We start from the raw sequence: 11276 nt of genomic DNA, 5'->3' as shown, positions 1-11276 counted from the left end.
CATGTATGTGTATGTATGTATGTATGCATGTATGCATGTATATATGTATGAATTATTAAAAAAAGAATATGCATATATGCATGTATGCATATAAATCTTTTTTTTTGTATTTAAATATGTGTCTATATATGTACATAATTTATAATTTGGACAGGCTCAAGTTGGGATAAGGTCAAACAAGGCCTAAGATTAACCAAAAAATTTAAAAAGCTCAAATTTTTGGACTTGGGCCCAACTTGAGGATAAAAAATCCAAGCCCAACCTATGTAAAGTTGTAGGCTGTGCCAGTCCAGGCTTAGCTTGAGCCCGCCTAAATTGTACCCCTAGTATCCATGTTATGTTCTATGCCTTTGTACTTTTTTAGGTTTTTAATCATATTTTTTTCTTCCATTATAATCTTCAAATTTGAGATGATGGGGTTATATTCCCATTTACAAGAAAATGTTCACTATAAAACTAAGGGTGATTCATGATACATCTCATTTTTTTTTCTAAATTAATGATTAATGCAAAGGCAATTTCCACCATTGCAATCAAAGGTAGGCCTTTTTAGAGTTCAGTCCACATCAGAATTGTTTTATTGATTTCTCAAATGCATTTACGCCAACTCTCTATAAACACCATTCCCCGTGAATTGGGAATCTTTCCCCCTTATTGTGGATGGCATTAGAAATTATGAGGTGGACTGAGCTCAAATTACTCCTTAAAGGTAAAAGGATAAAACAATGAAAATACACTTAGATTTGACTACTAAAACATATTTTCATGGCATGGACATGAAATTAATTATCCACATTATGTAGTAAATGAGATCGGATATGCTCCTCACACAGGACGCCTCACACCGACCTCACACACACATCCTACCATGCATTGGGAACATCCCCCGTACTTATAAGTTATTATTCACGGGAGATGTTCCCAATGAACAGCCGACACCTGTCCCAATGGAGTCCCATTCAAACTCGCATGAAGGGCACGTGAATAGTCAAGTAGCGCCACTTATCTTGCATGCATGTGCCATGCACGAGCAAAAATTGACACGTTCTCTTCATGCATTAGAGCTGAATGTTATTTGTTTCGACAGCTCAAAACCATCCATCATTGCCCACTATTGCACTAAAACTGGCAATCTAGGCACTATTGATCTTCTTACTGGGAAACGATAGCGTGGCAAGTCGAAATGCTACCACATGGATATGCCAACAAACACTCTCCTGGCTATTCGTAACTGACAAGTGTTTGACTACTTCACCGGCCAAGTTATCCCACCTGAGAGAGTACTAGCGCAAACCACATTGATCCTTCCAGCTCTGGCTTCTCCGCAACCTTAGGATCCATCCACCGGTACCTCCCACTTGCTAAGACAACTGAACAACCTCGAGACATCCCCCCTGCCTAACATGGTTGCTTCCATGCTTCCAATGGATCAATGTGATCAGTGCTCTCAGGTACTATCTCATAGCTATAGCCACTTATAAACTATTGCTTATGTTATTTACCTATTTATCTCTTTTGTCCATTAACATGAAAATCATCTCGTGGAACATTAGAGGTGTTAACGATAATAAAAAGGTCCGAGAGCTAATAATGTTCATTAAAAAAGAAAACCCGACCTATTATTCCTTTTGGAAACCAAACTCTCGGCTCAAAATAGCTCCCGACTAGCAAAAAAAAAAGAGATTCTATAACTTTGTCTTCCAAGAGGCATCCGATCATTCTGGTGGCCTCCTCTATTACTGGATAAATTCAACCTGGTCAATACTATTCATGTTAATACCCACTTACTCTATCTACAAGTCCTAAATTATCCTTCTCATATACCCTGACAACTCCTTTTATTTTATGGCCACCCCATTAGACACCTCTAAAGAAACCTATGGGATGATATTACCCAACTCCAAGCAACAACTCATTCCCCCTGGATCATTATGGGTGATCTAAATGACATCTACAAGACCGAGGACCACAAGTCCTTCAAACATAGCCCACCTCACCTTTCCAAGCACTTGCAAAACTTTATTTGCACATTTGGTCTAATTGACTTTGACCCTATGGGGCCCCAGTTCACATGGACCAATGGCCAAAAGGGACCAAACATACCCCCTCTTGGTGTTAACTATTCCCCAATACCATCCTTCGTCACTTTCCAATAATCAATTCTGACCATGGGCCCATATCAGTGGACATTACACCATCCTCTCCCCATAGAAAACCCCACTTTCATTTTATGCCATTTTGGGTTGATCACTCTGGATGCAAGGAAATAATCTCTGACTCATGGAATCAGCCCATACACGACTCTCTTGTTCATTAAGTTATCACCAAATTGAAATCCTGTAAACTTGTTCTTGAACATTGGAATAAAACCCAATTTGGTCAAATACAAAGTCACATCCAGAAAACAACTAACCAAATATCAAAATTACAAATGAGAGCCTTAACAGAAGAGGAGCAAAGAGAACTTCTTTCTCTTAAAAACCAATACAACTATTGGTTGCTCAAGGAGGAGCAGTTGTGGAGAGTTAAGTCAAGGGAGCTATGGTTAAAGGAAGGGGACAAAAACACAATTTTTTCACCACATTGCTAACTTTCAAAATTCAAAGAATAATATTGATTGGATAAAATGCCCTGATGGCTCCTGGACCTCAAATCGGCCATCCATATTCTAGATATTTAAGGACGCTCTTGTTGAAGTGGGAGGCAACCAGAAAACTTTCATCCAGCTTTATTAAATGGTATAAACCTCCCCACCCTCTCCACTCATCATTAGGACACTCTTTTAGTCCCTCCATCCTTTGAAGAGATATCAAAAGTGATTAAATAATTTAATCCTCATAAAGCACCTGGATCTGATGGCTTTACACCATTCTTTTTTCAGCATTTCTGGAGCCTAATTGGCCATGACATCTACTCCATGGTGGTGAAATTCTATGATACAGAATTCCTGCCAAAAGAAATAAATAACATAAATTTGGTTTTTGTCCCCCAAAACAATAAGCCAGTGGATGTCTCAAGTTTTAGGTCCATTAGCTTATGCAATGTGCTGTATAAAATCATATCCAAATGGATGGTACTGTGCCTCCAGCTTGTTTTGCAAGATTTGATATCTTCTAACCAATCTGGCTTCTTGAAGGGGAGGTAAATCTCTGATAATATCTTGTTAGTAAAGGAGATACTACACAAGATGACACTCCGGTCTAGAGGTAAAAAGTACATTGCAATCAAATTGGACATGTCCAAAACATTTGATCGTATGGGTTGGTCTTTTCTATATCATGTGCTCAGGAAGATGGGCTTCCCAGATAAATGGTACAATCTATTACACCAGTGTATGTCTACTGCTTCCTTCTCTATCAAAATAGCTGGTGAATCCCATGATTACATTTCTCTGAAATGAGGGTTAAGACAAGGTGACCCCATCTCCCCATATTTATTTATATTAGGTATGGTGGTCCTCACCCAACTATTGAATAATGTTGTGTCATTGGGCCATCTTGAAGGAGTTTAAATTATCCGGACTAGCCCACCAATGACAGACCTCTTCTTTGTAAATGACTGTATCATCTTTTGTAAAGATGAAGTTGGGCAAGTTAAATCCCTTGTTAACCTACTAAAATCTTTTGAAGCTACGTCAGGGTAGAAAATAAATTATTCCAAATGAAGCATATTCTTCAGCTGTAATGCCCCTAGACATCACAGAAGGATTCTCTCCCATATTCTACATATCTCTCACACCATGGTTGGAACCAAATACCTTGGAACCCAAGTTGATTCAAAAAGTCATTCCTCCCATAAAGAAGTCATTGAGGGATCATCAAGAGCCAATTCTTGGAGCTCAAAACTCCTTTCTAAAGCAGGAAGAACCACCTTGGTCAAATCTGTTCTACAAGCCATACCAATTTACACCATGGCTACAACAATTATCCCTCAATCCACATGCTCTAAGCTAGAAAAAATATTTAGGGAATTTTGGTGGGGAGACTCAGCTAAAGCCTCTAGACACACAATCTCTTGGAGTAAAGTCTGTCAACCAAAGCAATGTTCAGTAAGCAAATATGGAGGTTGTTAACAGACACATCCAGCATTTGGAGTAGCCAAATACTTCCCCCACAAATCATTTTTGGCATCCAAGAAAGGTCATCGTAGCTCCCAATGGTGGCAGCAAGCCCACAAGTTGTTAAAACAGTTATGGCCTAAGTTACTGTGGTCTGTACAAAATGGCAGTTCTATCGTGGCGGTAGCCAACCCCTGGATCCCCACACTCTCTGGTCACGTGCCTCAACTAAAAGACTCGGTGGCACACTCTGATATCAGAAACCTATTGGTTTTCGAGTTACTAAATGCAGAAGGATCTTGGGACCTCCCCAAGTTATAACAACTTTTCCACGAGTCAATGGTTGGCCATATCTTAAGTATAACCTTAGAGCCGAGCTTTTTGGATGGCATTTTGGTTTGGAAGTGTAACTCCTCAGGTATCTACACCGTTAAATCGGCCTATAGGTACTTTGCCTCCATTGGGTGCTCCACATCTGCCACCTTCTTCGACTAGAAGCTTAAGGTACCATATAGATTCCATCTATTTCTCTGGAAGCTTTTATGGGATGGAATGCTCACAAAAAATAAATGTCTTGCCTAGCTAAATGAATCGGATAGGCTTTGTACCTTTTGCAAGGTTCAAGAAGAATCCATGCATCACCTCTTCTTCTAATGCCCTTTTGCTCGAGCAGTTTGGTGTGAGGCTTAAATTGGGCTAAACCCATCATCCATGCTTACCCAATCTATGCATACGACTCTAGCCGATTAGTTCCTCACATTAAGTACTCATTATGGTAAGCAACAAGCAATGAAAAGCCTAAGCCATTTTAGTATTATTGGCTACCATATTTGGAAAGCAAGTAGACCCCAAAAAAGTGGCGAACACAGTATCACAGTTTTTACATGAAGAGTATTTAATTCACCCTCAATCTAGTTCACGCCCCCAGTATCGTCCAACAAATGGCATGCCCACACTATTCCTTGGTGGTTCTTTTGACCCAGTTTCTGGCAATGTAGGATGAGGGTTCATCATCTGTCACCCCAGTCAACAGTACACCATTGTTGAAGGATTGTCTTGCTGGGCAATCAACAGCTATGATGCCGAAGTTTGAGCCCTGCTAGGAGGACTGCAAGAAGCCTTAGTCTACAACATCTCTCTTCTTTTAGTATATTCAGATAATGAAGCTTTGGTAAATTTTGCAAACACTGGTAATGCATCTCAGTGGATCGATCGGTTACACAAGAATCACCTCAAAAGACTAATCTCCTCTTTTAGTTTTGTATATTTTGTGCATGTTTATAGACAACATAATCAAATGGCCCACCTTTTTGCTTATATTTCATGTAAGGGCCAGCTTAAGTTACACTACAACTCATAGCTATCACCACATGTAACTTTCTCGTTATGAATTTATCTCTTCTTTTCTTTCCAAAAAAAAAAGTCTTAACTTGGTAATTAAATTTAGGGTAAATTGCTGAAAACTCCCTTGAAGTTTTTTGGTTGTTGCTGAAACCTCCCTTGAAGTTTGGTAATTGCAATCACCTCTCCTGAAGGCCTAAATTGTCTAACATAGTTGCAAGTAGACCCCCATTGTTAGAATCCTCTAAAAAGAGGCATGAAAATGACCAAAATACTCATGAAGTTACTTTTGACCAAAATGTTTATTTCCTAAAATTTCATCTCATATGAATGGTTAACCTAAACCCTTCTAATCACTTCCCTAAAATAGACTTATTTTCCAAATTTGGCCTTCCTATCAATTGCTTAGAGGTAAAGGCATAGTTTTAAATTCTCTTTTTTTTTGTTACTTATAAAGTTTATATTGTTTTTTTTCTTTCTATAGAAACCAGCCTCAATAGTAATTGCATGGGTATCTTGGATATTTTCATGCCTTTTATTAGAGGATTCTAACAGAAGGGGCCCACTTGCAACTATGTTAAAAAGTTCAGGGGACACAATTGCAATTGCCAAACTCCAAGGGAGATTTCAGCAATTTACCCTTAAATTTAAGGGTAAATCCCTTATAAACCTCCCCTAGGTTTTATGAAAAAGGCCTTAAACCTCGCTTCAACTTTGACCTTCCCTTAAACCTCCCCTGACTTTTGAGGATAAAGGGACTTAAAGACTCCTTGTGTTACTTTTAAGAGGATAGAAACATTTAATGCCTATTATGCACATTCTAATTCCTCCTATCAAATTAGTAGGTTTTTCCTAAATCCAACTTTACCCTTAAACTATTAATATGAGTAAATATGATTAGTATTTCATTTTTTTATGGCATAAACAAACTTGTTGGGGGGTAAAGAGAGGTTTAAGGGTATTTTATCTTATTATTTTTGGTTAAAGATTCAAAGGGTTTTTTTTTTTTTGTTGAAGGGCTAATGGTATTTCAGTCATCAAACATTTGGTGGTTTTGCATAAAGGCAAAATTGACATTATAATATATTTAAATTCACGACATTAGCAGTTGCTCTTAGCTATCTATAGGGGTGTACAAGTCCCTTTATACCCAAAGGTCAAGGAGGTTCAAGGGAAGGTTAAAGTTGAGGGGAGGTTAAAGGTTTAAGACCTTTTTAGAAAACCCAAGGGAGGTTTAAGGGATTTACCTCCTATACTTTTTAAAGATTAAAATGTTAAAAATTTATGAATAAATATCCTATACTTTGGATCAAGGTTCAAAATATCGATACGCCCGATACGTCGGTAGGGGCGTGCCAGGCGATATTGATACTATTTTTATACTTTTTTATTTTTTCGAAACTGGTTTAGGGGGCCGGTTTAAGGCTCCTCCACCCTCTGAACCAGTCAGACCCCTGATACACCCACTGTAGGGGCATATCGGAGGGGTCTTAGAATGATACATATCAGTCGATACAGGCCGATACGTGTCGATACTTTGAACCTTGCAAACTTTGGATGCAATGACACTTGAGGACCTTAAGTGTGTAAAAACAAATCTAATGGTGGGTTGGGGTTCTGAGACCATGGCTCCTTCAACTTGGCCATGCTAGCAAAGCTAGCCTAGAGGTTGTGTTCTGACTCAAATAGTCTCTAGGCTAGAGTTTTAAAAGCAAAATATTACCCTTAGTCTTATTTTATCCATGCAAAGTAGACCTTCTTGGGGTTGGAAAAGTATACTAGAAGGAAGGAAGATTTTGGAAAAAAGATATATGCTGGAGAGTTAGCCTTGGGTCAAAAGTGAGGGTGCGGGATTATCCATGGATTCCACATTCTAGGTTTGGAGGGCTTCAAACTGGTGGGACCTAGACAAGAGAATTTTTCAAATTTAGAAGTGTCTGACTTAATTACTCAAGATGGTAGAAGTTGGAATAGTGATAAAATAAATTCCTTTCTGCACCTAGCTTTTGCCCAAAAAATCTTGGATTTTGATTTCTCATCCAATCCATGGTCCGATGGAATTGTTTGGGTAGGAAGCAAAAAATGGAAAATTTTCTGTTAGGTCTAGTTATTTCATTACAAAGCAAACAAAGGAGGAAGTGTTATAAATCACCACAGGTTCAGGTCTCGACAAAAAGTATTGGAACTTGGTGTGGAGCCTCCCAATTTAACAAAAAAATAAAGCATTTCCTATGGAGATGTAGTGTAAATGGTTTGCTGGTTGTTTAGAAAGATTTATTTTGAAGAGGTCTGGTTGATTCATACCTCTCAACCAGATCTTTGTGATAGATGTGGGAAAGAGTTTGAATCTATCTTACATTTGGTTGTTATCTCTTCTATTCATAGGTTAATAGCAGAGAGATCTCATTTTTGGCAGCTAAGATTGGAAGGCTCTTCTAAAACTAAATTGAAGAATGGAGTTGTTTTTTGGGTACCACCAGATCATGGGACGTTGAAGATTAATGTAGATGGTGGTTTTTTGCCAAATAAGCAAGATTCTTTCGACTTTATAGTGCGAGAGCACATGGGCCCTTGTTGGGGTGCAGGTTTTGGGTCAATGAAAGCTTCAACATCTTTAGTTGCTGAGGGTAAAGCTCTATGGGAACCTGTTTCTTTTGCAGACCACATGGGCGTGACAAATATCATTTTTGAATCTTTTTTTGCTGTTGAGACATCAAAGAAGTGGCTTTTAGAAAGAATTTCAAGTTTCGGTTTTGCAAGAGGGAGGCAAATGGTGTAGCTCATGCAATGGATAAATTTGGCTTTTACTCAAGTTTTAAGTCTAGCTCTTCTAATCCTCGTTGCCTTTAAGATGTTATAAACTTAGATCTAGCTTTTAGTTTTTAATTCTATCTTGTTTTTAGTGATTAGGATTTTGTTTCTGTTGTTGTTGTTGTTGTTTGTGTTGTTTCTCTGTTTGTTTAATGGAATTTGCTTTTCACAAAAAAAAAAGACCTGCAACATTTTAATATCTTTTAACTTTGAAAAATATACAAAGTCTAACATTAGGGAAAATCTATTATGCGGGAAAGATATGATATGAAAAGAGTTATGACCAATAAATAGAGGAGCGGGAAGTGGAAGCAGGTATGATAGGGCACCCGCACCATAGTGGTAGAAATGGCCGGTGGCTATGGTGGTAGTTGCGGTGATGAAAGAGGAGGTGGGTTTTATGCTGGAGGTGAAGGACAGATCGACTTTCGTCAATTGATGGATCAAAGAGCTTGTAGATAAGGGTACTTTGAAGATTTACCATTTGCAAGCATTCTCACAATATACTAAACTGCTATTATTTAAATTGTATATTGTATGTACTGAACATAAAAGCTAACAATTGGTATTCAGTAGTAATAGATTGGGTAGATTTTGAGTACATATTCATGGTGGTAGCCAATCATTAAAATAAAAATGTGCTTGATGCCTGAAGTTCGATATGGATGCATATCAATATTACCAATACTCTTATATTTGTTATATATTTTTTACTTTTTTATTTTATAAAGTATTAAATGACTGAAGCCCACATTTATTTATAATAAATGACTTTTGTATCAAATATATTTGAATAGACCAATATCAATACAATACATCCAATCATGTCTATATTTTAATCATTGGTAGTGGCATTATGGCATATGCATTATAGGCTAATCTATGTATACGAGTTCACATCTACGCCCCACAACATATCCCGACCTTGTATTGGGAACATCTCCCGATGATGTCTTATCATCTTCCGTACTTTCATCAAGAGATGTTCCCAATACAAGGTCACGATGTGTTGTGGGGCATTGTGGGGCACCCCCTTGTGCGACACATATGTGAATTCTATTTATACATGATATATGTGCATATTTCGAAAAGAGGTGGTGATAGATCTATTCCTCCCATGTACCATATGCTTGATGCATCATTACTTTATCTATTATTGCTATTGTATCATATTTTATTAAATTAAGTTTCTTTGCCACTATTAGCCCTCGAGTAGTTTTAATTTTATTTTTTTAGGGTTTTTCACATGGAGAGTCTATATTTTGTAGTTCATTCATTATAGGTAGACTTGTTCATGGGTTGGGTCGGGTTCAGGCTGGGCTTTGCCTTTACATTAATAGAATATGCTTAGGCCCTAGCCAGAAATTTGGAAAAAATATTTTTATTCGATTGAAAATTATTTTATTTATATTAAAAGACCTCAAAACCTAAAAAAAATATTTTTAATCGGACTTAATCATAAAAAATTATATTCAATTTTTATGATATTAAAAGACCTGTAAAAACTATTTATATCAAAAGACCTGTAAAATTTATATTCAATTTTATGTATTAAAAGATCTCAATACACGGAATTCTGGTGGCTCTCCCCATAAATAAAAACATAATACACGGCTTTGTAAAATCTATTTTATTTATAATAATAAAATATATTTTTATTATATAATACATTATCAAGTTAGGCTCGGGCTGGGCTTTTTTCAAAAAGCCTGAGCCCATGAGCTTGAAATCCTATCCAAGCTCAACTTAGATTGGGTTACCTAGCCCATGAATGGAATATCAAAGTTAGCATTAGGATTCACATAAAAATTTAGTTATATACTTTATGCCTTTATTATTTATTAATAATATTAATAATATTAATTTTTAAATTTTTTTCACCAAGTGCCTCGTATGGGCATAATTAGATTGTGTTTGGTAGGGTTTTTAATAAGTGATTTTGTGTCTTATTGCATATTTGCATCTTAGAAGCCAAACACACCCTTTTATTGAATTGCATTGACTAATTCTATTGAAAATAAATTTATCAAAAAAAAAACAAATTCTTAATTCATTTAAACCTATTTTTGGCTTGAAATTGAACTAGCATCGGTTTTTTGATAAAATAGTGGTAGAGGTGTAAATTGGTCTAGGCCGCTCGTGGCCTGGCACGATTTTGAGCCGGCCTGGCTCGATGGTTCATGGGTCGTGCTGAGCTTGGGGTTTCAGGTTGGCGGGCAGGGCTAGCATGGCCTACACTATCGTGTCGTGCCGCTTGTGGCCCGTGGGCTGGCTCGGCCTAGGTTGCGCTCGGCCCGTCCGAAGAACTAGCCATTGGAGACCCCCCCACAGCTAGTTTCAACTATTTTTTTTTTTGGGGGGGGGGAGGGTTATGGGAAATACCCCCCATAGCTATAAACAACTATATAAGGGGTGTTTATGTATTTTGGCTTTGGGGGAGATAAAATAACAATAATGCCCCCAACAACTATATAACAACTAGTTTAGGGCTATTTAGGTAAAGTGATAAATGACTTTATAATGACCAAATACCCATCTCAACAACTAAAAAACAACTACTTTTTAGGGTATTTAGGGAATTGAATTATTTTCAATTCCTATAAATAGCCTTATCCTCCACCATTCTCATCATACCAATTCCCATACTCTCTTAGTCTCTTAGTCTCATACATCATACTCTCTCTATTCTCCAATTCTCAACTTTATTAAAGTTTCAACAAGAAGAAGGTTCGCTCGGGTATTTCAAATTAGTAATTTGGGAGACTTGCAGGCTTCAACCGTTGGGATCAAGTTGAAATTCTGAACCGGCAATTCAGGCAAGTGCAATTAAATTAATTTTTACTTTTTTATAATTAAAAAATAGTCAGATCCTCTTCTCGCTCTCAACACCAATTCCTCAACGTAGTCAATGTCGATGATGTTGATGTCCAGTCGCAATATGATAGTGTTAGCGCCGATATGGATGTTACTTCTGATATTGCCAACGTTCCCACCCTTCATATTGCTACTAGAGGTAGGGGAGAGAAAAAGAACACTAGGTTGGGGAGAGAAAAAGAACACTAGATTG

Source organism: Nelumbo nucifera, chromosome 3 (genome assembly GCF_055504915.1).
Source record: "Nelumbo nucifera cultivar China Antique chromosome 3, China Antique-T2T, whole genome shotgun sequence".
In the NCBI taxonomy this organism is placed as follows: domain Eukaryota; kingdom Viridiplantae; phylum Streptophyta; class Magnoliopsida; order Proteales; family Nelumbonaceae; genus Nelumbo; species Nelumbo nucifera.
The sequence above is the reverse complement of the archived record's forward strand: the minus strand, read 5'-3'. Positions refer to the sequence as shown.